General features: G+C 40.8%; 2 pseudogenes; one reads left to right on the top strand and one right to left on the bottom strand.

Moving 5' to 3' along the window:
• Positions 1-6,997: 6,997 nt before the first annotated feature.
• LOC117313326 (olfactory receptor 10Z1-like) lies at positions 6,998-23,321 on the bottom strand (annotated as a pseudogene).
• Positions 23,322-24,474: 1,153 nt separating this feature from the next.
• On the top strand, positions 24,475-25,416 carry LOC117313325 (olfactory receptor 10T2-like; annotated as a pseudogene).
• The last annotated feature ends 1,959 nt before the right edge of the window (positions 25,417-27,375 follow it).

Genomic DNA, 27,375 nt, shown 5'->3' with positions numbered 1-27,375 from the left:
TTGAAGATACGTCCTGGGGTTAGTGCCAGATACTGGCAGGAAGAGCTGATTCCTGGAGCTGGCTGCAGGGCTCAGAGATCCTGGAGCTCGTTTCAGATCATCGGTGTGGGGGCTGGTTCCTGACACAGTTGGGTATGGGGTCCGGGAGGTCCTGAAGGTTGCATTGGCCTGCTAGTGGGCGGGGCCAGGGCCCAGCTGGTCCCAGGGTAGGGTCTGGCCTCCGTTCTGGTGTCTACTTCTGGTGTTTCCCCCCTGGTGGGTGAGGCTGGTCTAGAGGCAGGCTTCCTGGTGGGACTTGCTGGTGTCTGTCCCCTGGTGGGTAGAGCTGGGGTTTGGCCCTCTGGTGGGCAGGGCGTTGTCTAGGGCTGCGTCTAAAGGCAGCTGTGGGCTCTTTAGTCTTTAGGCAGCCTGTCTGCAGAAGGCTGGGGCTGTGTCCTCGCCCAGTTAGCTGCTTGGCCTCAGGCGTCCCAGCGCCGGCACCTGCAGGCTGTTGGGCTAATGAGCTGGAGGAAGACTTTAAAAATGGCGCCCGCCAGCAGCGGCGTCCACGCAGCAGAAGTAGCTCCTGAGAAGAGCTGCTGCCAGTGACTTTGTCCCCAGGGCGAGCCGCAGCCGTGCCCCCTGCCTCTCCGGGAGACTCTCCAAGACCGGCAGGTAGGTCTGGCCCAGGCGCCTATCAAATTATTGCTTTTGCCCAGGTGTGCGTGGGACTTCGTGTGCGCCCTCTAAGAGTGGAGTGTCTATTTTCCCCGGTCCTGAGGGGCTCCTGCAGTTAAGCCCCACTGGCCTTCCATGCCAAATGCTCGGGGGGTCGTCTTCATGGTGCTGAACCCCCGCCTGGGCTGGGGGCCTGACGTGGGGCTCAGAACTCTCGCTCCTGTGGGAGGACCTCTGCACTATAATTATTCTCCAGTCTGAGGGTCGCCCACCCGGGGGTAATAGGGTTTGATTATATCGCGAGTCCGCCCTTTTCACCTGTTTTTTTGTGGTTCCTTCTTTGTATATTTAGTTGTAGAAGATCTTTTCTGGTAGGTTCCAGTCTTTTTCATCGATGGTTGTTGTGCATATACTTGTGATTTTGGTGTGCTCCCTAGAGGAGGTGAGCTCAGTGTCCTTGTACTCCGACGTCTTGGCCACTCTCCCTAATCTTGCAATGACCTTTAAAATCGCCTCTTCCCATTCGATGAAGACTGCTTTGTTTTTCCTTTGTGCTTAGTCTAGCTTCACCTGCTCACCTCAGCTTGGGAGTAAAGAGAGAGCTTGCTAGAAAAATATTTTCTTAATTAATTTGTAATTTTTTTAGTATTTGATCTAATGATAGACCATAAAATAACAATAAAAGGACAAAGAGTGTCTGTGGTCAAAATATATTGGTCTGTATGTTATTAGACCATGGGAAGGCTCTTAGTAAAGGTCAGGGTTAGATTTTCTGATATGAGAAAGTAAATTAGAAGCCCATAGTGAGCTACCATTAATAAAATGAAATTTAATTATTAATTAGTAACACAAATTGGTTAACATGAAAAAATAATCTGTAGAAAATTCTATAAAATTTTATTCACATCTTTTCCAAAGTTGTACTCTGCTATAAGTTAAGGTTTTTGGACCTCCAAACTTTTGAGACTGTGTCCATTTCAACAGCAGCTTGTCCTGGAATGAGTGTGATAATTATAGTTATGACTGAGTACGTTCTGAGGGGAGATGACCAAGTGGAACCAGACAGTAAAATTACTGGACACCTTCTTTTTGCATGGTTATCTGTAGATGATGGGCTTTTTGGACGTATAAATGCTGGCCTGTGTTCCTAGTCTGGCTCTAGCCTAGTTACAGGAGACTTCATAAAAGAACAGGATGAGAGGCCCCTGACCAAACCAGCTGTGAATGCTTATGTCAGGTCAAAACTGGTGGCTTCTCTGTGGAAATAAGCAGGGTTCCTGAATTCCTAGGGAGTGAGTAAACAAGCTCTTTAAGTGATTTTTCGTGGTCAGATGCAGCCTGTTAAGGAAGATTGAGGGAACTAGATTGTGTTTCCCCTGTGAAGTTTAATTTAATTGTATCTGATGACTACCATATTTATTTGTTTCCCTGTCCTGTATTTAGTGCTTTAGACAAAAATATTTTTGTCTATTGAGTCTCAAGCACAAATTGTCTAAATTATCTCCTTCCACCCGCAACTTGCTCCCCTCCGGTGTTCCATAGCCTAATAAGAGGCACCATCATTCAATCAACATGTTGATTAGAAACCTGAGGGTAATTTATTTTTCTCCCTCCACATGTTTGCACTCAGTGACAAAGTCTTGTACATTCTGAGTACAATATTTATCTCCCATTGCTCTTCATTTTCATTGTCAGCACTTTTTTTTCCCAGCTACCACCTTATGTATTTATTTTACAGTAGTACTCCTGTAATATTTGATTTTGTGTGTCAGTTTGGCTAGGCTACAGTGACCAGGTGTTTGGTCAAACATGAGTCTAGATGTTGCTGCGAAGGTGTTTTTTAAGATGTGATTAACATTTAAATCGGTAGACTTTGAATAAAGCAGATTACTGTCCATAATGTGGGTGGCCCTCATCCAATCAGTTGAAAGCCTTAGGAGAAAAGGCTTAAGTCCCCTTAAAAAGAAGGATTCTGTCTCCAGGATGCCTTTGGACTCAAAACTGTGACATCAACTCTTACTGGAATTTCCAATCTCCTGGGCTGCCCTGTGCATTTTGGCATTGCCGGCTCCCATAAATGTGTGAGCCAATTCCTTTAAAATAAAAACAACAACAACATTATAGTGGTTCTGTTTCTCTGGAGAATCCTAGCTAATAGAACTCTAACCAGCTTTCCTCTCCCCTCTCTTACTGTCTTACAACTCATTCTCCATATACCAACCATGGCATAAATCTAAATAGATTGCTTTCCGGGCGGCGGGGACGGAGGTGGGCCTGGCGGGTCCGCGCGGCCTCGGGGCCGGAGCCCGGGTCCCCGCCCACTCCAGCGCCCGCCGCCGGCCGAGCCCCGCGCCCCGTGCCTCCGTCCTGGGTCGCGGAGGTCGGAGATGCGCCCAGGTCCACGGGACAGGCGAGCGCACAGTGGGAGGTTCCGACGCCTCCGCGGAGCATCGCGGGTCCGGGGCTGGGGGCGCTGCGGCTTGCTATGCTCTCCGCTCTTTCCCGGCTCTGAAGCCTCGAGAACAAGGCTAGGCAGCAGTAGTTTAATGGGGAGTTTGCCTGCTGGGAACTAGGGGCCTGCTGGGGTCTCAGTTCTTGGCTGGCCCCGAACACGAGGTTGCCAGGCGCGTGAGGGCAGCAGGTAGGAGTGAGCCGCTGGTGCAGTGATGAACAGGGAAGGAAGGACACTGGCTGTTGGCCTGTGAACCTAGGCAAGAAGGACCAGCCAACACAATCCAGACCAAGGTCCGTGGGCCCAGCTCGGTCCTGGGCGGCTGGTCAGTGGAATCAACCTGCAGGTGTGGCTCTTTTCACTCCTGGCTTCAGGACAGATCCTGCTCATGAGCCCAGGGCAGCGTCCTCAGTCCTCCAGGAGAGTGCGCCTGAGTGGAGGGTTGGGGGGTGCCCGACTCAGCATGGCGGCCACGCATGTCTAGTGTGCCTACGAGGGCAGTGGGGAGCCTGGGGAAGTCATGGCCTTGGGAATGTCCTCTGGTGAAAAAAGAACCCGCAGGCTTATAAAATAACTTTTGTGTGGAACGTTGGTGTGTTGAAAAGCAGTTGTGTGTGCTTTTCCCCCTTGGTGTGGATCAGCAGTGCTGAGGCAGCAGGCGTGATACAGAAGTGTGAGCAGAGACCGCCTGGAATCACCAAACTCCAGGGAAACTAGAGGTGGCAGCAAGCCAGTGAAGAGGACAGGAGCTGGGGGCGGTGGCACTGGTGGCAGCCCAGTAGGCGCCCCTCTTCTCAGGGCCCTAATCCTGGCTCCAGCCGGGTGGTCAGGGCAGCTGCAAGGTCTGCGCGAGCAGAGCCCACAGTCCTGAGTGGTTCTTCGCTGTGTTTGGGTCCTCTCCCCCCATCCAAGGGGAGAAATCTAGATGAGGTTTAAGAATTAGTGCTTTAGGGCTTCCCTGGTGGCACAGTGGTTGAGAGTACGCCTGCCAATGCAGGGGACACGGGTTCATGCCCCGGTCTGGGCGGATCCCGCATGTCGCGGAGCGGCTGGGCCCGTGAGCCATGGCCGCTGAGCCTGCGCGTCCGGAGCCTGTGCTCCGCAACGGGAGAGGCCACAATAGTGAGAGGCCCACATACCGCAAAAAAAAAAAAAAAAAAAAAAAGAATTAGTGCTTTAAGAATGTGGATCTCATAGTTGAAACCTCGGAACACGTGTTTTCAGCACAAGGTGTTAAAGTGAAGGTATGCCTTTTCAAGGAGGGTGTCTCCATGTGGGCAGAACTAGAGAATAAATGGGTCTTGAATAAACAAAACAAAACAAACAAAAAAATCTAAATAGATTAATTGCTTTGTTAATATCCCCCAGACTTTGAATAAAGGCAACAATTCTTAACATGTTTACAAAGTCCTGAATGTGTCCCTATTATGTTTCTATCTCTCAGCACTCTTCCCTCATTCCCCAAACATTCAAACTCTAGGTATCATTGGTATTCTTTTAAAACCACAGTATGTCCATATTCTTTGCCGCCTTAGGACACTCTCACATGCAGTACCTCTGCCTGAATGCATTTTCCCTCTCACCTTTGTAACACCAACTTATGCTATATGTATGCACTTAAGTGTTGTTTTCCATCCTCTTGGAAGCCTTCTTCAGGCGCCAGACCAAATTAAGTACACCTGTTATCCCCCGTAGACACCCCCCCCACACACACACATTATTTTTCAGAACACTCAGTGCACTTGCAACTACAGATTCAGTATTTGTTTTCTCCAGAATGCTGGGCTCTTCACATTTAATGTCTTTCTTTTCCTGTGTGTCTAATTTTTACACACTTCCTGCAACACAGTAAGCATAAATGTATATTTAAAATGTATGAATGACAAATTAATAAATGAGTGGATGTATGAAGGTTTTGCTCTAGCATGAACCACTGACTTGGCGGCCTTTGAATCTGTTGAATGTCAGCCTGATTCAAGTGGTGGAACGTTTGTGTCAGATCCTGCTACACCTGTGATAGGCTTTTACACAAACCCATGCTCACCACAGTTACACCACTGCCATGACACTGTTTAACTCAGATTGGTAAATAGCATCTCAGCCTGGTTTAGTAAAAGCTATGTAATCACTCTCTGCTGAATAATGTGTCCCTTATGCCTTGGAATGGTTGGAGAGTTAGAACACGTACAAGTCAAATGTTAGTAAGAGTAGTAGTAGCAGTAGCAAGAGAATTAGCAAAGGAGCTAACAATAGGAGATAGTTTACTACCTTCCAGTTACTGTTCCCAGTAATTACAAGTAGTGACCCAATTAATCCTCAGAATAAGCCCAGAAGGTGTATTGTAATTCGTACTTTACAGAAGATGTAACTGAGGCATATAAAGGTTAAGCAAAAGTTCAAGGTCACAAATATCCTCTTAATACTCTGACTTCTTTTAAGGCACATCCTCTCTGTGGAGGGGCAGAATGAGGGGCTCTTTCATACTTCACCACCTGAGGACTTCCATTTGTCTGTGACACATTTCTTTCTAGCCAGCCCTTTCTGTTCAGAGTAAGTATGCAGACTCCTACATCTGGATATGTCAGGCAAACTTGTATTAGATCAACTTTCTGTCACAAAGTAAATAAGAAGCAGGAAAAATATTGTTAAATGTTTGAAGGCATAGACTTCTGGTTTCATTGAAGATGAAGTTGCTCCATACCCTTCAGGTCCTCCCTCTTATTACTAAAAACATGCCTAGATGAAGCAACAAACAAGCATAGGAAGATTCTAAACGGGACAGAGAAGAAGGCAAACCCCTAGGGACTTTGGACCTGAGGAAATCACATAGTGCTGAGTCCCTGCATTTTCTTATTGCTTCCATATATCCTGTACGGATTGCTGCACGAACCTCTAACTCAGAACCATCAAGAGACACAGACCAAAAACAGCTTTAAGAAAAGTCTGTTCTTGCTAGCCAAAGAACTGGGAAGAGGGTGACCTTAACAGAATAGAAAACATTTTTGCAATACCTGTCTTACTCCAGACAAATACCAGTGGAAAAATCGTACCTGTCTCCCACTGGCAGGATTCACTGGGGCCAAGCAGGGAGGTATTCTTCACCCCACCCACCCTTTGATTCTCCTGCCAGGGTATTGTCAGTGGAGTCCAGCAGGGAAATGAACCTCCTCTGTCATCTGGCAGCAATGAGACAATGAGGAAGTGTGAGGTGGTACTAGTTGGTACTCTGCTCCCCTGTAACCGCACCCCCCTTGTGAGTAGGGGTCCAGTGGGGACCTGAGCTTCCACCTCCACCTGCAACAACAGAGCAGTGTGAGCCAGCTCTGCAGGTCTCCCCTCCCTAGTGGCAGTGGAACCCAACAAGGAACTGACCTTACTTGGAAGAAAGGAGGTGTGCTAATTGGCATCACACTATAACTGGGAAGGAGATGACAAGGTGGTGGCGGGAGCTGCATTTCCATCTCGTTCATCTGCAAGGAGGCAGTGGGTGTCAGCACTCCATTTTCCCAGAGCTGTGTCACTAGTGCTCAGCAGGAAGCTGAAGAGATACACATACACCTAGTAGTTGCAGTGACAGGGGCCATCCTCCTAAAAAAGGATTGAATCTGATCCAGAGTCTCAAAATATCCTAAATGTCTCTGCTGCAGTAAAAATCGCTGTCATACCGAGAACCAGAAAAATTACAATTCAATGAGAAAAGACAATATATGTGTAGATCAAGATGAAAAGGATGTTAAAATTATCTGGTAAGGATTTTAAGGCAGACATCAAACAAATGCTTCAATGAGCAATCATTGAAATTCTATTTCTTTGAAATAGAAAAGTTACAGCAAAGAAATAGAATTATGAAGTATAACCAAGGGGAATTTCTAGATCTGAAAAATATAATCACTGAAGTTCAAAAGAAGCAATGGGATTAAGCAGAGGTGTTGGCACCGTATGTGTCACAGCCATCGGCATATCTTCAGGGAATGAGTTGCTGTGCTTGGGCCTCAAATAGACATAGCGAGCAAATCCAATAGTGTATGCACACTACAGTGAGGTGGAAGGAGCAAGCTGAGAAGGCCTTATACCTCCCCTGGGCAGAGGGTATCCTCATAACTATGGACCCATTGAAGACACAGGAAATCATAATGAAAATAAAGCTGCCCGCCAACACAATGGCAGAGAACAGAAAAATAGCCGTTTCATGCTAGGGAGTATAGTCACAGGCAAGGCAGACCACAGGTGAGATGCCGCAAAAGAAGTGTTGGAAGGTGTTGGAGTCACAGAAAGACAAGTTGAATACTATGAGGACAGTGCACACAGAAACCAGGAACCCAGCCACCCAAGCGGCCATCATCCGCTGAAAGCAGATCTTATGGGTCATCAGGATGGAGTAGTGCAGTGGGTTGTGAATAGCAGTGTAACGGTCATAGGACATGGCAGCCATGATGAAGCAGTTATTGCCTGCCAAGCCAAAGAAGAAAAACATCTGTGTGGCACACTCAAGAAGAGAAATGGTCTTACTGTCTGATAGCAAGTCCACCAATACGTGGGGGATGATGACCATAGTGGTACAGGTTTCTGAAAAGGAGAGACCACAGAGGAGAAACTACATGGGGATGTGAAGGTTGTGACTGAGGTTGATGGCCACCACTATGGACACATTTGCAGCTAGGATGGTAGCTTGGGAGAAGAAAATCTTCACAAAGAGGAGACTCTGTAGGTCTGGGAAACTGGAAAATCCCCACAGAAGGAATGTGCTCACTGTGGTATAATTGCCTATCTCCTTGGTGCACTTCTTGGTAGCAGCTCTCTTCCAAAGGTGCAGGGTTATTGAAGTCAAGACTCTGAGATGGTTGTAAAATATCCTTGTGCACCAATGTCACCTGGACTTTAATCAGGGGGACCTGAGCTACCAGGCACCTCTTCATGGGGGAGCCTGAGAAAGTGATGCTAAATGCATTTGACTGAAGTAAAGTTCGGGAGTCCGAGTGATGAGAATTAATTCTAGTATGAAAATCTGTATAAATGACATGGAGTGGGCCCAAGCATCTTCTTGGATTATACTCACAAAAGCATTCTTATCTCTCTCTTTTCCAACCTGGATCTGCATGTAAGAGGGAAATATGAATAAAATTGCTTTGTTCTCATCCACCGGATTTTGTGATGCTGCATTTTTCAAATGCTCTTTTAGATATAATGGTAACTTGGTACTCAGGAGTGCTTCATAAACTATTGACTGAATGAATAAAATAATCAAATCATTTAAATCACTTAAAATGAAAATAACATTTTTTTTAAAAATTAGGGAGATCAGTGAAATTTTCCAAAGGAACTTTAACTTTCCTTCAATGAAATCCTCTCTCCATCAGTGTTTCACCATGTACTGGCTCTAAAAGTAATAATTGTGACAGTGACCTGACCACATAAATGAATTTAACTTGTTGTAACTTCTACTGGGTTCCTATTCATGGTAATAATTAAAGCTTGAGATTTAAAATATCATTAGTTCTTAATACATGTCAATAATTTTAAGTTCTTAATAATTTCTCATTGAAGGTCTTTTCAGATGCCTAATATAATGTTAATGGATTAGCTTGGCGTCAAAATGATTTCGAAGGCACTGTCTCATTTAGAGTGGCATATTCTGGTCATGATGTTCTAATCAAATTTTGGACTTTTTAGCAAAACCTCCAGGACATTTTCTAGCAGGTATACTTGTTATGTGGTTTGCTTTGAAGTGCAGAGCTGAATGGAATAAACTCCAATTCCTCAGATCAGTTTTGTAAATCATATTTTTATTTCAACTATTTATTATTCCAATCTTGAAGAGGTAAGGGTGGAAAAATGACATGAAGACATTCCATGGAATTTTAATTTTAACTTCAGTCATTGTTAAAGGTGAAGGGGAAGAAAAATAGTAAGGAATCAGCAGTGGAAAATGAAGGAGTATGCAAGAGAAAGAAACATAGGCTGGAAATTATTCTGTAGGACTAACAAATATATTGTGATGTGAAGGGTTGCTCTTTTCTCTTTGCATTGTAGTTATGGGCAAAGAATACAAGAGGATTCAGGCCAGGTAACCAGCACCCACCTAATACCTATAATGTGCCAGGCAATATGCTGGGGTTAGAGATGTCTCATGTCATCCTCACAAGTCTATGTGCTTGGAATTTCATTTCGATTTTATAAAACATAAAGTGAGTTATAGAGTGCTTAAGTGACTATAGAAGTCGTGAATTTATTCAACACATACTGACTAAATGCATGTGATGGGCCAGGCAATTTTATACATGGGAAACACAAAATGTAACCAGACACATAGGATCTCTGTGATGAAAGAGTGAATGACTGCTTTGGTTTGTGGAGTCAAGGAAGCCCTCTCTGAGGAGGCGATGTGCTTAAATGGAAAACAATGGCAAAAGCAACCAACAGGTGAAGATCAGGGGAGAGAGCATTACTGGCATGTTTCACAGCTAACTCAGAGACCCTAAGGTGGGGCACTCACCTGCCTAAGCAGTCTTCAGGCTAGACCCAAATGGCTTGTCTTTGAGACCACGCCACTCTCTTTCCTCTGGAGGGTTTCCAGTCTATTTCCTCTAAAGGAAACATTTTTCCATTCTTACTGCTTTAGCTATCACTCACCTTGTATAACTCTGCGATCCTAACCTCTACCGTAAAGGAGTCTCTAATTTTCTTTGGCACATTCCTGGGCCAAAATGTCCTCCTAGTATTGAATGTAAGATTTTCAGAACAGAATTGGTCATATTTCCCCCACATGTCAGACTTTTCTCCTGTACTTCCTATTTGAGTTAGTTGCAGTCATTAGAGAGCTACCGTCAGACCCCAATTTTGATTTCTTCCTCACCTTTATATACATAAATTCACTTCCAAAATTCCAGATGTCCTTTTGCCATCACCTTTTTTGTTGTTTGTTTTTTTCTCTCTGCCATTGTCCTCGACCTATCCGATAGGGTGAATATGGTGCCTCTGTAGTTTTCTATTAGTCACAAATCTGTTGCATTTTTATTCACTACATGGTGACCAGATATTGGATTCCTAAACAGTTAAGTCACTAATAGTGTCAAAAACAGTGAATGACTATACACTGCTTATAGGAGGAAATCCAAATACCCCAGCATGATATTTGATGCTCATCGAAAATGGATCCCTAGACGCTGCTCCTGGCTCAGTTTCCACCACATCCCTCTAAGTAACCCTACACTCAAAGCAGACAGTAGTGCGCTCTCTTTTCCAAACACATCATGATCCTTCATGCTGCTGTGCCCTTGCATGTGGGGTTCCCTCTGCCACAACTTCTCCTCCTCCATTTTGTTTCCTGTAGACTTTTACTCATTTTTCAGGACCCAGCTTGGATTACTTTGATTCCTCATCCTCTCTTGTTGTCCACATTTTCTAGATTCCAGGATCCTGAATAAGAAATGTCTCCCGCATTCTACTTCCTCACTCGTGGATTTTTGCCACAGCCTCTACTTTTTCCCTCTCCCAGTCCTTTCCTTCACCTGCTACCAGCTTTTCTACGTCCAATCTACAATCACTGTACATTCCATTTTAGATTTTTAGGTACCTTTTGCTTACAAAGTAGATAATTCTAATAACTTCTAGGCTTCATTGCATGCTTCAGTTACACCATCTCATATATCCTCACGGCTGTCCCAAGAGATAAGTGCCATTATCATGACCATGTTTGTAGTGAGGAACCTATGGCCTGGAGAGTTACTTAATCTGCCAGAAGTGATATAGCTGGTAAGTGTACATGTATAACATATACACAGCAAGGCAGTCAGGGTCTAGAGAGCCACTTGCTTGGCTAGTTGATTATAAGGCTTCCCTCAGTGCAACTGCACTAACCGCATTTCCTGCCTCAAACCTCCCCTATATGGGGACCATCCCACTGTTTGCAAAAAACAGTTTATCCTTTGTGACTCTTCTACTTTGTGCATGTTGTTTTCTATAAGTTGTAGTGTTCTTCTTGCCCTTTTATGACTGCTAAAAACAGCATTCTTAGAAAGACAATTGAAATGTCTTGTCCCTCGGAATTCTCCTCAAACCTCCCTATGTGTGTTAGTCATTTCTTCTTTTAGGTTTACATCATTTTATTGTGAGGAGGTTGGGTTTGTTTTTTTTTTTTTCCTGCCATGTGGCATGTGGGATGTTAGTTCCCAAACCACGGATCGAACCCGTTCCCCCTGCAGTGGAAGCGTGGAGTCCTAACCACTGGACTGCCAGGGAATTCCCAGGAGGTTGGGTTTTTATTGTTGTGGGTTGGGTTGTTTTGTGTGTGTGTGTGTGTGTGTGTGTGTGTGTGTGCGCGCTTGAATCCTGTACTACACAGAGCAGAGACTTTTTAAAAATTTTGTATGCCCCAACTTGCATCCTGAGCCTAGTGATGGTAGAATTTTTACTAAGGTTAGTTGAGAGGCTATAGGGAAAAAATCCATATTCTCCAGAAAGCGTCCATGCTTATACTTCAGTGCATTTGTTAACCCCTCTTCAATATGCCACTTGTTCTCCTTAGTATTTATTTTGTTTGATGTGTACTAAACATAGTTTCTCTCTAAATAGTTTTAAGAATAATGTCACGTAGCATTGCCAACGCATGTATAGATGCTTTCTACATTCTTTTTTATTAAAAAATTTTTTTTTGAATTTATTTTTTTTAATATAGCAGGTTCTTATTAGTTATCCATTTTATACATATTAGTGTATACATGTCAATCCCAATCTCCCAATTCATCACCCCCCCACCCACCGCTGCTTTCCCACCTTGGTGTCCATACGTTTGTTCTCTACATCTGTGTCTCAATTTCTCCCTGCAAACCGGTTCATCTGTACCATTTTTCTAGGTTCCACATATATGCATTAATATACGATATTTGTTTTTCTCTTTTGGACTTACTTCACTCTGTATGACAGTCTCTAGATTCATCCACCTCTCAACAAATGACCCAGTTTTATTCCTTTTTATGGCTGAGTAATAGTCCATCATGTATATGTACCACAACTTCTCAATCCATTCGTCTGTCGATGAGCATTTAGGTTGCTTCCATGACCTGGCTATTGTAAATAGTGCTGTAATGAACATTGGGGTACATGTGTCTTTTTCAATTATGGTTTTCTCTGGGTATATGCCCAGTAGTGTCATATGGTAATTCTATTTTTAGTTTTTTAAGGAACCTCCATACTGTTCTCCATAGTGGCTATATCAGTTTATGTTCCCACGAACAGTGCAAGAGGGTTCCCTCTTCTCCACACCCACTCCAGCATTTGTTGTTTGTAAATTTTCTGATGCTGCCCATTCTAACTGGTGTGAGGTGACACCTCATTGTAGGTTTGATTTGCATTTCTCTAATAATTAGTGATGTTGAGCAGCTTTTCATGTGCTTCTTGGACATATGTATGTCTTTTTGGAGAGATGTCTACTTAGGTTTTTTGCCCATTTTTGGATTGGGTTGTTTGTTTTTTATTTTATTATTTATTTTTTATACAGCAGGTTCTTATTAGTCATCAATTTTATACATATCAGTGTATACATGTCAATCCCAATCACCCAATTAATCACACACACCCCCCACCCCGCCGTGGTTTTCACCCCTTGGTGTCTATACGTTTGTTCTCTACATCTGTGTCTCAATTTCTGCCCTGCAAACCGGTTCATCTGTACCATTTTTCTAAGTTCCACATATATGCATTAATATACAATATTTGTTTTTCTCTTTTGGACTTACTTCACTCTGTATGACAGTCTCTAGATCCATCCATGTCTCAACAAATGACTCAATTTTGTTCCTTTTTATGGCTGGGTAATATTCCATTGTATATATGTACCACAACTTCTTTATCCATTAGTCTGTTGATGGGCATTTAGGTTGCTTCCATGACCTGGCTATTGTAAATAGTGTTGCATTGAACATTGGGGTACATGTATCTTTTTGAATTATGGTTATCTCTGGGTATATGCCCAGTCGTGGGATTGCTGGATCATATAGTAATTCTATTTTTAGTTTTTTAAGGAACCTCCATATTGTTCTCCATAGTGGATGTATCAGTTTACATTCCCACTAACAGTGCAAGAGGGTTCCCTTTTCTCCACACCCTCTCCAGCATTTGTTGTTTGTAGATTTTCTGAATGCCCCTTCTGACTGGTGTGAGGTGATACCTCATTGTAGTTTTCATTTGCATTTCTCTAATAATTAGTGATGTTGAGCAGGTTTTCATGTGCTTCTTGGCCATCTGTATGTCTTCTTTGGAGAAATGTCTATTTAGGTCTTCTCCCCATTTTTGGATTGGGTTGTTTGTTTCTTTAATATTGAGCTGCATGAGCTGTTTATATATTTTGGAGATTAATCCTTTGTCCGTTGATTCGTTCTCCCATTCTGAGGGTTGTCTTTTCGTCTTATTTATGGTTTCCTTTGCTGTGAAAAAGCTTTGAAGTTTCATTAGGTCCCATTTGTTTATTTTTGTTTTTATTTCCATTACTCTAGGAGGTAGATCAAAAAAGATCTTGCTGTGATTTATGTCAAAGAGTGTTCTTCTTATGTTTTCCTCTAAGAGTTTTATAGTGTCCAGTCTTACATTTAGGTCTCGAATCCATGTTGAGTTTATTTTTGTGTATGGTGTTAGGGAGTGTTCTAATTTCATTCTTTTACATGTAGCTGTCCAGTTTTCCCAGCACCACTTATTGAAGAGACTGTCTTTTCTCCATTGTATATCCTTGCCTCCTTTGTCATAGATTAGTTGACCATAGGTGCATGGGTTTATCTCTGGGCTTTCTATCCTGTTCCATTGATCTCTATTTCTGTTTTTGTGCCAGTACCATATTGTCTCGATTACTGTAGGTTTGTAGTATAATCTGAAGTCAGGGAGTCTGATTCTTCCAGCTCCCTTTTTTTCCCTCAAGATTGCTTTGGCTATTCGGGGTCTTTTGTGTCTCCATAAAAATTTTAAGATTTTTTTTGTTCTAGTTCTGTAAAAAATGCCATTGGTAATTTGATAGGGATTGCATTGAATCTGTAGATTGCTTTGGGTAGTATAGTCATTTTCACAATATTGATTCTTCCAGTCCAAGAACATGGTATATCTCTCCATCTGTTTGTGTTATCTTTGATTTCTTTCATCAATGTCTTATAGTTCTGAGTGCAGGTCTTTTACCTCCTTAGGTAGGTTTATTCCTAGGTATTGTATTCTTTTTGTTGCAGTGGTAAATGGGAGTGTTTCCTTAATTTCATTTTCAGATTTTTCATCATTAGTGTATAGGAATGCAAGAGATTTCTTTGCATTAATTTTGTATCCTGCCACTTTACCAAATTCATTGATTAGCTCTATTAGTTTTCTGGTGGCATCTTTAGGATTCTCTATGTATAGTATCATGTCATCTGCAAACAGTGACAGTTTTACTTCTCCTTTTCCAAATTGTATTCCTTTTATTTGTTTTTCTTCTCTGATTGCCGTGGCTAGGACTTCCAAAACTGTGTTGAATAGTAGCGGTGAGAGTGGACATCCTTGTCTTTTTCCTGATCTTAGAGGAAATGCTATCAGTTTTTCACCATTGAGAATGATGTTTGCTGTGGGTTTGTCATATATGGCCTTTATTATGTTGAGGTAGGTTCCCTCTCTGTCCACTTTCTAGATAGTTTTTATGATAAATTGGTGATGAATTTTCTCAAAAGCTTTTTCTGCATCTATTGAGATGATCATATAGTTTTTATTCTTCAATTTGTTAATATGGTGTATCACATTGATTGATTTGTGTATATTGAAGGATCCTTGCATCCCTGGGATAAATCCCACTTGATCATGGTGTATGATCCTTTTAATGTGTTGTTGGATTCTGTTTGCTAGTATTGTGTTGAGGATTTTTGTATCTATATTCATGAGTGATAGTGGTCTGTAATTTTCTTTTTTTGTAGTATCTTTGTCTGGTTTTGGTATCAGGGTGATGGTGGCCTCATAGAATGAGTTTGGGAGTGTTCCTTCCTCTGCAATTTTTTGGAAGAGTTTGAGAAGGATGGGTTTTAGCTCTTCTCTAAATGTTTGATAGAAATCACCTGTGAAGCCATCTGGTCCTGGACTTTAGTTTGTTGGAAGATTTTTTTTTTTTTTTTTTTGCGGTACATGGGCCTCTCACTGTTTTGGCCTCTCCCGTTGCGGAGCACAGGCTCCAGACATGCAGGTTCAGTGGCGATGGCTCACGGGCCTATCCGCTCCATGGCATGTGGGATCTTCCCATACCGGGGCACGAACCTGTGTCCCCTGCATTGGCAGGTGGACTCTCAACCACTGCGCCACCAGGGAAGCCCTGTTGGAAGATTTTTAATCACAGTTTCAATTTCATTACTTGTGATTGGTCTGTTTATATTTTCTGTTTCTTCGTGGTTCAGTCTTGAAGGTTATACCTTTCTAAGAATTTGTCCATTACTTCCAGGTTGTCCATTTTATTGGCATAGAGTTGCTTGTAGTAGTCTCTTATGATGCTTTGTATTTCTGCGGTGTCTGTTGTAACTTCTCCTTTTTCTTTTCTAATTTTATTGATTTGAGTCCTCTCCTTCTTTTTCTTCATGAGTTTGGCTAACCGTTTATCAATTTTGTTTATCTTCTGAAAGAGCCAGCTTTTAGTTTTATTGATTTTGCTATTGTTTTCTTTGTTTCTATTTCAGTTATTCCTGCTCTGATCTTTATGATTTCTTTCCTTCTGCTAACTTTGGGTTTTGTTTGTTGTTCTTTCTCTGGTTCCTTTAGGTGTAAGGTTAGATTATTTATTTGAGATTTTTCTTGTTTCTTGAGGCAGGCTTGTATAGCTGTAAACTTTCTTCTTAGAACTGCTTTTGCTGCATCCCATAGGTTTTGGATTGTAATGTTTTCATTGTCATTTCTTTAGGTATTTTTTGATTTCCTTTTTGATTTCTTTAGTGTTATCTTGGTTATTTAGTAACGTATTGTTTAGCCTCCATGTGTTTGTGTTTTTTACGTTTTTTCCCCCTGTATTTCATTTCTAATCTCATAGCATTGTGGTCAGAAAAGATGCTTGATATGATTTCAATTTTCTTAAATTTACTGAGTCTTGATTTGTGACACAAGATTTGATCTATCCTGGAGAATGTTCCGTGCGCACTTGAGAAGAAAGTGTAATCTGCTGTTTTTGGATGGAATGTTCTATAAATATCAATTAAATCTGTCTGGTCTATTGTGTCATTTAAAGCTTCTCTTTCCTTATTTATTTTCATTTTGGATGATCTGTCCATTGGTGTAAGTGAGGTGTTAAAGTCCCCCACTATTATTGTGTTACTGTCAATTTCCTCTTTTATAGCTGTTAGCAGTTGCCTTATGTATTGAGGTGCTCCTATGTTGGGTGCATATATATTTATAATTGCTATATCTTCTTCTTGGATTGATCCTTTGATCATTATGTAGTGTCCGTCCTTGTCTCTTATAACATTCTTTCTTTTAAAGTCTATTTTATCTGATATGAGTATTGCTACTCCAGCTTTATTTTTATTTCCATTTCCATGGAATCTTTTTCAATCGCCTCACTTTCAGTCTGTATGTGTCCCTAGATCTGAAGTGGGTCTCTTGTAGACAGCATATATATGGATCTTGTTTTTGTATCCATTCAGCAAGCCTGTGGCTTTTGGTTGGAGTGTTTAATCCATTCACGTTTAAGGTAATTAACGATATGTATGTTCCTGTGACCATTTTCTTAATTGTTTTGTGTTTGTTTTTATAGATCCTTTTCTTCTCTTGTGTTTCCCACTTAGAGAAGTTCCTTTAGCATTTGCTGTAGAGCTGGTTTGGTGGTGCTGGATTCTCTTAGCCTTTGTTTGTCTGTAAAGGTTTTTTTGTTTTTTTGTAAAGCTTTTGATTTCTCCATCGAATCTGAATGAGATCCTTGCCGGGTAGAGTAATCTTGGTTGTAGGTTCTTCCCTTTCATCACTTTAATTATATCATGCCACTCCCTTCTGGCTTGTAGAGTTTCTGCTGAGAAATCAGCTGTTAACCTTATGGGAGTTCCCTTGTATGTTATTTGTCATTTTTCCCTTGCTGCTTTCAATAATTTTTGTTTGTCTTTAATTTTTGACAATTCGATTATTATGTGTCTAGGCGTGTTTCTCCTTGGGTTTATCCTATATGGGACTCGCTGCGCTTCCTGGACTTGTGTGGCTATTTCCTTTCCCATATTAGGGAAGTTTTCGACTATAATCTCTTCAAATATTTTCTCAGGTCCTTTCTCTGTCTCTTCTCCTTCCGGGACCCTTATAATGTGAATGTTGTTGCGTTTAATGTTGTCCCAGAGGTCTCTTAGGCTGTCTTCATTTCTTTTCATTCTTTTTTCTTTATTCTGTTCTGCAGCAGTGAATTCCACCATTCTGTCTTTCAGGTCACTTATCCATTCTTTTGCCTCAGTTATTCTGCTATTGATTCCTTCGAGTGTAGTTTTCATTTCAGTTATTGTATTCTTCATCTCTGTTTGTTTGTTCTTTAATTCGTCTAGTTCTTTGTTAAAATTTCTTGCATCTTCTCGATCTTTGCCTCCATTCTTTTTCCGAGGTCCTGGATCATCTTCACTATCATTACTCTGAATTCTTTTTCTGGAAGGTTCCCTATCTCCACTTCATTTTGTTGTTTTTCTGGGGTATTATCTTGTTCCTTCATCTGGTACATAGCCCTCTGCCTTTTCATCTTGTCTGTCTTTCTGTGAATGTGGTTTTTGTTCCACAGGCTGCAGGATTGTAGCTCTTCTTGCTTCTACTCTCTGCCCTCTGGTGGATGAGGCTATCTAAGAGGCTTGATGGGAGGGACTGGTAGTGGGTAGAGCTGAGTGTTGCTCTGGTGGGCAGAGCTCGGTAAAACTTTAATCCACTTGACTCTTGATGGGTGGGGCTGGGTTCCCTCCCCGTTGGTTGTTTGGCCTGAGGCAACCCAACACTGGTGCCTATATGGGCTCTTTGGTGGGGCTAATGACAGACTCTGGGAGTGCTTATGCCAAGGAGTACTTCCCAGAACTTCTGCTGCCGGTGTCCCTGTCCCCATGGTGAGCCACAGCGCCCCCCCGCCCCCGCCTCTGCAGGAGACCCTCCAACACTAGCAGGTAGGTCTGTTTCACTCTCCCCTGGGGTCACTGCTCCTTCCCCTGGGTCCCGATGCGCACACTACTTTGTGTGTGCCCTCCAAGAGTGGAGTCTCTGTTTCCCCCAGTCCTGTGAAAGTCCTGCAATCAGTTCCCACTAGGCTTCGAAGTCTGATTCTCTAGGCATTCCTCCTCTCATTGCCGGACCCCCAGGTTGGGAAGCCTGATGTGGGGCTCAGAACCTTCACTCCAGTGGGTGGACTTCTGTGGTATAAGTGTTCTCCAGTTTGTGAGTCACCCACCCAGCAGCTATGGGATTTGATTTTACTGTGATTGTGCCCCTCCTACCATCTCATTGTGGCTTCTCCTTTGTCTTTGGATGTGGGGTATCTTTTTTGGTGAGTTCCAGTGTCTTCCTGTCAATGATTGTCCAGCAGCTAGTTGTGATTCTGGTGTTCTTGCAAGAGGGAGTGAGAGCACGTCCTTCTACTCCACCATCTTGGTTCCTCCTCTATGCTCCCTATTATAGGAGCAGTTATGGCAATTGTGTCTTATTTGATGCCACAGGAAGTGAAGCATATTGTCCAGGCCGGAAGGTAATAGTCCTCTTTTCTTTGTTCCAAGTTTAGAGGGGGAGAGGGGAAATACACTTTATTCATTAAACAAACATGTATTAAATACTGGTATGTATTTACTTTTTTTCTTTGCTGAGTCATGCATTTATTTATTTAAACTAATTTCATCCCTAGTTTCCTAGTCTTTTGCCTTTTTTTTTATTGTTAAACTATAGTTGATTTACAACATTATGTTAGTTTCAGGTGTACAACTTCAGATTCTTTTCCATTATAGGTTATTACAAGATATTGAATATAGTTCCATGTGCTATAAGGTAAATCCTTGTTGTTTTCTATTTTATATATAGTAGTATGTATCTTTTAACCTCATACTCCTAATTTATCCCTTCCCTTCCCCTTTCCCCTTTGGTAACCATAAGTTTGTTTTCTATGCCTGTGAGTCTGCTTTTGTTTTGCAAATAAGTTGATTTGTATTTTTTTTAGATTCTAAATATGTGATATCATATAATTTGTCTTTCTCTTTCTGACCTACTTCACTTAGTATGATAATCTCTAGGTCCATCCATGTTGCTGCAAATGGTGCTATTTCTTTCTTTTTTATGTCTGAGTAATATTCCATTGTGTGTGTATGTGTGTGTGTATTATATATATATATATATATATAATACACACACATATATATATATATGTCACATTTTCCTTATCCATTCATCTGTTAGTGGACATTTAGATTGCTTCCATGTCTTGGCTGTTGTGAATAGTGCTGCTATGAACATAAGGGTGCATGTATCTTTTCGAATTAGAGTTTTCATCTTTTCCCAATATTGCACAGGACTGGAATTTCTGGATCATATGGTAATTCAATTTTTAGTTTTTTAAGGAACTTCCCAGCTATTTTCCATAGTGGCTGCAGCAATTTACATTCCTACCAACAGTGTAGGAGGGTCCCCTTTTCTCCACCACCTCTCCAGTGTTTATTATTTGTGGACTTTTTAATGACAGCCATTCTGATTGCCGTGAGATGATATCTCATTGTAGTTTTGATTTGCATTTCTTTAATTATTAGTGAATGTGGAGCTATTTTTCATGTGCCTGTTGGCCGTCTGTATGTCTTCTTTGGAGAAATGTCTATTTGGGTCTTCTACCCATTTTTGATTGGGTTATTTGGCTTTTTGATATTGAGTTGCATAAGCTGTCTGTATATTTTGGAAATTAAGCTCTTGTTGGTAGCATCATTTGCAAATATTTTCTCCCATTCCATAGGTTGTCTTTTTTTTTTCATATGTTGTCTTTTCATTTTGTTTGGTTTCTTGCTGTACAAAAGCATAATTTTGATTATGTGCCATTTGTGTTTTTTTTGCTTTTATTTCTATTACCTTGGGAGATTGAACTAAGAAAATATTACTGCAGTTTATGTCTGAGAATGCTTCGCCTTTGTTCTATCTAGGATTTTTATGGTGTCATGTCTTATATTTAAATCTTTAAGCCATTTTGAGTTTGTGTGTGTGTGTATGGTGTGAGAGAGTGTTCTAACTTCAGTGATTTATGTGGGGCTGCCCAGCTTTCCCAATACCACTTGCTGAAGAAACTGTCTTCTCTCCATTGTACCATCTTGCCTCCTTTGTCAAAGATTAATTGATTGTAGGTGTGTGGGTTTATTTTTGGGCTGTCTTTGTTTGTTCCATTGATCATATGGCTGTTTCTGTGCCCAAACCATGTGGTTTTGATTACTGCAGCTTTGTAGTATTGTCTAAAGTCTGGGAGGGATGTGCCTCCAGGTTTGTTCTTTTTCCTCAGAGTTGCTATGTTAATTCTGGGTCTTTTGTGGTTCCATATAAATTTTACGATTATTTGTTCTAGCTCTGTGAAAAATGTCATGGGTAATTTGATAGGGATCACATTAAATCTGTAGATTGCCTTGGTAGTGTGGCCATTTTAACAATATTAATTATTGCAATCCAAGAGCATGGGATATCTTTCCATTTCTTTGTATCATCTTCAATTTCCTTTATCAGTGTTCTAGTTCTCAGCATATAGGTGTTTCATATCCTTGGTTAGGTTTATTCCTAAGTGTTTTTTTGCCGCAATTTTAAATGGGATTTTTTTTTTTTACTTTCTGATATTTCATTGTTAGTATAAAGAAATGCAAGTTTTCTGCATATTAATCTTGTTCCTGCTACCTTGCTGAATTCATTTATTAGTTCTAATAGTTTTTATGTGGAGTCTTTAGGGTTTCTATAGAGTATCATGTCATCTGCATACAGTGACAGTTTTACCTCTTCCCTTCCAATTGGGGTACCTTTTATTTCTTTTTCTAATTGCTGTGGCTAGAACTTCCAATACTATGTTGAATAGAGGAGATGAGAGTGGGCATCGTTGTTTTGTTCTAGAATTTAGTGGGAAGGCTTTCAGCTTTTCAGCCTCGAGTATTATATTAGCTGTGGGTTTGTTGTAAGTTGTGTTGGTATGTATTGATACTATCACATTGCTAGGTGATGTGGCTATATCTTAATGGGTCTTGAAATGTATTGAAAGAGACAGTGAACAACATTTAGTACATGTCCCATTTAACTAAATGACAGAGAAAACAATTTAATTGGAAATAATTAGTCAGTGCATCTAGAAAGAAAACAAGGGAAGCTTCCTGGGGGAAGATGGCACTCCATTTACTCACTGAACTCTCATGACATAAACCTTCATATTTACCGTATTTTGCTGCAGGTAGGATACGAAATGGTAAAGTGGCCCTCTGCTCTGACTAGTATAGAAGTCAGATAGATATGTTAAAATGTCATCCTAATACAATCAGATATGAACACAGAACTCATTAACTCAATCAGAGTGATTGAAGATGATTTTTTAGGAAGATGACTTTTTTTTTTGTAGAATTCCATTTTAATAAAATTCAAAAGCAATCAAGATGAAACTGTATTTTTTCTGTAACATATATATGTGTAATGAAATTATTTTATTGAATGGAAGATTCTTTAAATTCTATAGTGCTTTTCAATTTTAAAAGTTTCACACACGTGATTTCGTATAATCCCATAATAAGCCTTTTTCCCCCCTTATCCCTTTATTGCCCCGCCTCCCTTCTCTCTCTGTACTGGTAACCACTAGTTTGTTCTCTATATCTGTAAGTCAGCTTCTTTTTTGTTTTATTCACTACTGTGTTGTATTTTCAGATTCCACATATAAGTAATATCATACAGTATTTGTCTTTCTCTTCTGAATTATTTCAGTTAACATAACGTTCTCAAAATCCATCCATGTTGCTGCAGATGGCAAAATTTCATTCTTTTTTGTGGATGAGTAGTATTCCATTTGTGTGTGTGTGTGTGTGTGTATATATATATATATGGTGTGTATACATGTGTGTTTCCATTCATCTGTTGATGGATACTTAGCTTTCTTCCATACCTTGGGAATAGTAAATAATACTATGAACACTGGAGTGCATGTGTCTTTTTGAATTAGCGTTTTTGGGGTTTTTTGGGTTTTATACCCAGCAGTGGAATTGTTGGGTCATATGGCTGTTCTAGCTTTAGTTTTTTGAGAAACTTCTATACTGTTTTCCCCAGTGGTTGCACCAATTTACGTTTAGGGAGGTGACATTTAAACTGGGTTTGAAACAAAGACTGTGGTTTAAGAAGCAGGGGGGAAGAACATTGCAAATAGAGAAACAATGTGTGCACAGTAGGAGAGCCACCAAGGGGCCTTCCATGCTTGGGAGATGATGGGATGCTTTCCATGTAGGGGAGGTTGGTGGCAGAAGATGAGATGGACAGGTAAACCTTGAATGCCATGCTAGGGCACTTGAACTTGCAGGGACACTTTAACTTTACTAGTTAAGAAGGTCTTCTCCCAAGTGACTCTGCCTGGGTATAAATACCAGCTCCTCCTTTAACAAACTTTATCACCTTCACAAATTAAGTAACTCCCTAAGCCATAGTTTCCTTATTTCAAACATGAACACAATACTACTATTTATCTCGTAAGGTATTTAAGAGAATAAATGAGAGAGATGGTCTGATTACATTGGCTATCTCGATATTCTTTAAGTATGTCAAGCTCATTCCCACCATGGGGTCTTTGCAGTAGTGTTTCCTGCAAGTGTCATGTTTTACCCCTAGATCTTATATGGTGCATTCTTATCAATTCTAGTCGCAAAGTAAGTATCAGTTCCATAGAAAAGGCTTTCCTGACTCTACAATTGGAAGTAGCCACCTAGTCCCACACTCTCATATCACTTTCCTTTAATTCTCTTCATGGCATTTTTCTCAGTCTGAGATAGGAGAGGTCATATGTGTCTTATCACATGTTATATTTCCCATCAGAGAATTGACTAATACATCATAGACATTAACTAAATATTTTTGGAATTAATTCATTGACTTTGCATAGTCAGTTAAGCAACCTGTACCTTGGTTTCAATGTTTGTAGCATCAGGATCGAAATACCTACCACACAGAATTGTTGGGAGAAACCTAGTGAGAAAATTCTGTCAAACACACAGCGTATTGTCCAGTATATTTCAGATTTTGAATAAATACTGGTTACCTGCATCACCGCCTTGTAAATTTTTTCCAGTGTTTCAGTACATAAAGAACACACAGACTTTCCAGATAAAGGTATATTTTCTCTTTTCTTCAAGCTTTGTGGATCCTACAAAATACTTTCCAGTGTTGTCTCTACCAGTCTTTCCCCACCCTACAACTCCACACCAATGTCTTCTCACTGTTTTCCTTTCATTCCCTAGTGCCTGAAACCAAGCTATGTATTGTTTGGAAACTCTGTATGTTACTTTCATGCTGTCATCTCAAACACAGAGTGGATAATTTTAACAGTGGATGAAAACGACCTGAGGAAGTTGAGTTCTTAAAAGAGCTGTGCTGCAAAGAAGTCCTGTCCACCAGTATATCAGCTAGATTTATCCTGGAAGTTTTCCTGAAAAGCTCAAGAATTGATCAGAACATCATGAACCAGATGAGCCATCCAGGATGAGAATAGTCTATCCATAACCATTTTGCTTCCAAGATCTGCCTGAATGACAGACAATTATTGAAAAACTCCACTTCAACTCATTGTTATGTACAGAAAATAGTACAAATTTCAAAATGGTAAATTCTCTTATTAAGTCATTGGCATAATTGTCAGCCAAGCAGCCACTGCCTTCTGGAGAGCACCTCTGAGGATAGAATTATTTTCCAAGAATGTTTGGAAGCCATTCGAAAAATTTTCCTTACTTCTCCTTAAGTTAGTATTGATTCAGTCAACATTGTTAAGTACGTATGTATGCCAGGCTGTGATTAGACATTGTATGTGATTAGACATAAACATTGTATGCCCTTTACTCCTCATACTCCTGTAGGTGAGAAAATGAACTTTTTTTTTTCATATTTCCCTCATTCATTCAGTTTCTGACTGTAGAAGATAGAAAGGGGTGATAAATTAGGGGGTTCCCAGAATATATTTGGGGCTACTCTATGGCATTTACATACATTCTCCTATGAGAATCTTTTTCTTCATCACTCTGAGTCCTGACCTGGAATTCAGCCAGGTACATTTAACTTCCATTTCTCAGGCTTTCTCATTAAGAGTTGTCTGTCAATGTCCTCGATTAAAGGCCAGGTGGCATCAGTGCTTTCTACAATCTTATCAGAGTCTTGACCCCAAGAACCTCTGCACCTTTGGAGGAGAGTTGTTATGTGCACCAGGAGGATGGACAATCATACCACAGTGAGCACATTCCTTCTGTGGGGATTTTCCAGTTTCCCAGACGGGCAAGATCTCTCCTTCGTGATGATTTTCTTCTCCCATGTGACCATCCTAGTTGCAAATGTGTCCATAATGGTGGCCATCAAGCTCAGTCACAATCTTCACACCCCCACGTACTTTTTCCTCTGTGGTTTGTCCTTTTCAGAAACCTGTACCACTATAGTAATCACCCCCCGCATGCTAGTGGACTTGCTATCAGAAAGCAAGACCATTTCTCTTCTGAGTGTGGCACACAGATGTTTTTCTTCTTTGGCTTGGGAGCTAACAGCTGCTTACTCTTGGCTGCCATGTCCTGTGACCATTACACTGCTATTCACAACCCGCTGCACTACACCATCTTGATGACCCAAAAGATCTGCTTCCAGCTCATGACAGCTTCTTGTGTTACTGGGATTGTGGTGTCACTGTGCGTTGTCCTTGTAGTATTCAACTTGTCGTCCTGTGACTCCAGCACCGTCAAGCACTTTTTTTGTGACATTACGTCTGTAGTCTCCCTTGCTGGGATTACACCTTCTTCCAGAAAATGGTTCTTCTTGCCTTCTCTGCCTTTGTTTTGGTGGGGAGCTTTATTTTCATTATGATTTCCTGTGTCTTCATTGGGTCCATAGTTATGAGGATGCCATCTGCCCAGGGGAGGTATAAGGCCTTCTCAACTTGCTCCTTCCACCTCTCTGTGGTGTGCATACACTATGGATTTGCTGGCTTTGTCTATCTGAGACCCAAGGACAGTGACTCATTCCGTGAAGATATGCTGATGCCTGTGACATATACAGTACTGACACTTCTGCTTAATCCCATCGTTTACAGTCTAAGAAACAAAGAAATGAAAATATCCCTAAAGAAAGTACTAGGCAATATATGTAGGTTTTCCCCTAGATGGTAAATAAAAGAGCTCTGAACACTTTTTAAAATTTTTACAGAGCATTGATAAAGTAGAGAAAGTGGAGAAAGTGGAGTACTTCCAATAAAAATCATCACTTTGTATACAAAGCAATTAAAGTGTGTTCTAACTGCCTGATATGCTCTGGTCTCACTTCTTTCTTACTATGAAACCAGATGTAGTTTTAAAATATTTTAAAAGGAAATAAAATATTCTAAAATATTATTACATATATATGTACATATACAGATATACACATACATGCATACACACATGCACATATGTATGTAGTAAATGTATCAAAAATGTTTTAGAATACTCTATTTTCATAATTTTGGTTTCCTTTGGAGAAGGAAGAAAATTATATTAAAAAGGAAAAGAAGAAAGAAGGAAAGAGAGAGGGAGAGAGAGACAGAGAGAGAAGGCGGGGAAAGAGAAAGATCACTGATTTACTTAATCAAAAAAAGAGAAAGCACAAACACAAATTTAGCGTTGAAATGAGTGAAAGACCACAATGCAGAGAAATTTCAAAACGTTTTTTATTTTTTAATTAAAAAAATTTTTTAACATCTTTATTGGAGTATAATTGCTTTACAATGGTGTGTTAGTTTCTGCTTTATAACAAAGTGAATCAGCTATACATATACATATGTTCCCATATCTCTTCCCTCTTGCGTCTCCCTCCCTCCCACCCTCCCTATCCCACCCTCAAAACATTTTAAGAAAATACCTGTTTAACTCTATTCAAAGAAACATGGAAACTAGATGGGAATGGATGAATTTCTGAAAAAAAAATGATGAAAGTTACTGCAGAAGAAATATGCATTTTTAACATACCAAATTCCAGGAATAATATAGACGTCTGTCAAAGAGCTATTCTTTCCAACCCCCAACAAAGGAGTAGACTAGATGGTTTCAAAATGAACTTCCACAAAAAGCAAATAATTCAAATGCTGTTTGAGTTACAGCATAGACAAAGATAAATAGCTTGGAATTTATGAAAACCACAGAGGTGGAAGGTGCTATAAATAACTGAATCTCATCGAGGCCATTGTCGTAAGGTTCTCACGTGGCTACTTAGGGAGATGCTGTAGGGAGGGCTTGGCATTTTGAGGTCACATTGTCTAATGGCAAATCCATATGGTGAGGGATGTTACCAATGCTGTGGCAGGAGTGAGGGACCGAGATGAGAGAAAGAATCAAGGGGCTGGTGGCAAAGTCTTTAATAAATGAGAAGAAACTGGGTGGTCAGTAAAAGACCCTGAAAGCAACAGTATATTGTTTCATATCTGGATAGTATTTGTGTCAATGAGTAAAATGTTTTGTCATGCAGATTGCCAGTAAATGATTTAGAAATATGGTAAGGAGCTGGGAGAATGTCGACATTGTGTGCAGATATCTGTAGAATAGGAGTGAGCAGCTTCTCTTCAATATTGCTGAGAAGCCTGTGCGCCCTCCTCGGACAACTAGGTTTAGTTAAGATGGAGAGGTGGAGCGTGTACTCTGGGAAAAGTTGATGTGTGGAATAGAAAGGAGATTTCCAGAATGAACGTAAAACATATAGGAGAAACCCCAGCAAACAAAGAGAATTTCAAAGAGATGAAGCTGAGAGTTGTGAATAAGTGAATACTGGCGAAGAGAGCTCCCAAAAGGCTTGCAGCTGAGATTCAGATCATGGCTCCATTGACTATAGGTGGTGTCGGAGCCTATCGGGTCTACAGTTCTCATTCTTGGCTCAACATTGAATTAAAGTTTGGCTAGAGGTTCTCTGACCAACCATTTCATAAACTTCACCATTCCATTTTCACAAATGTCCTTGTTTAGTGTAAAAGTCTCTGCGTCCTCATGTAATTATCTAAACTTTTAATTTCATTCATTATTTTAAGACTCAAAATTTTGACCAAATGGTATTTATCCTTGTGATGCAAGGTTGGTTTAACATATGAAAATCAATCAGTGTGA

This window comes from Tursiops truncatus, chromosome 8 (assembly GCF_011762595.2).
Source record: "Tursiops truncatus isolate mTurTru1 chromosome 8, mTurTru1.mat.Y, whole genome shotgun sequence".
NCBI lineage: Eukaryota > Metazoa > Chordata > Mammalia > Artiodactyla > Delphinidae > Tursiops > Tursiops truncatus.
The sequence above is the reverse complement of the archived record's forward strand: the minus strand, read 5'-3'. Positions and strand labels throughout refer to the sequence as shown.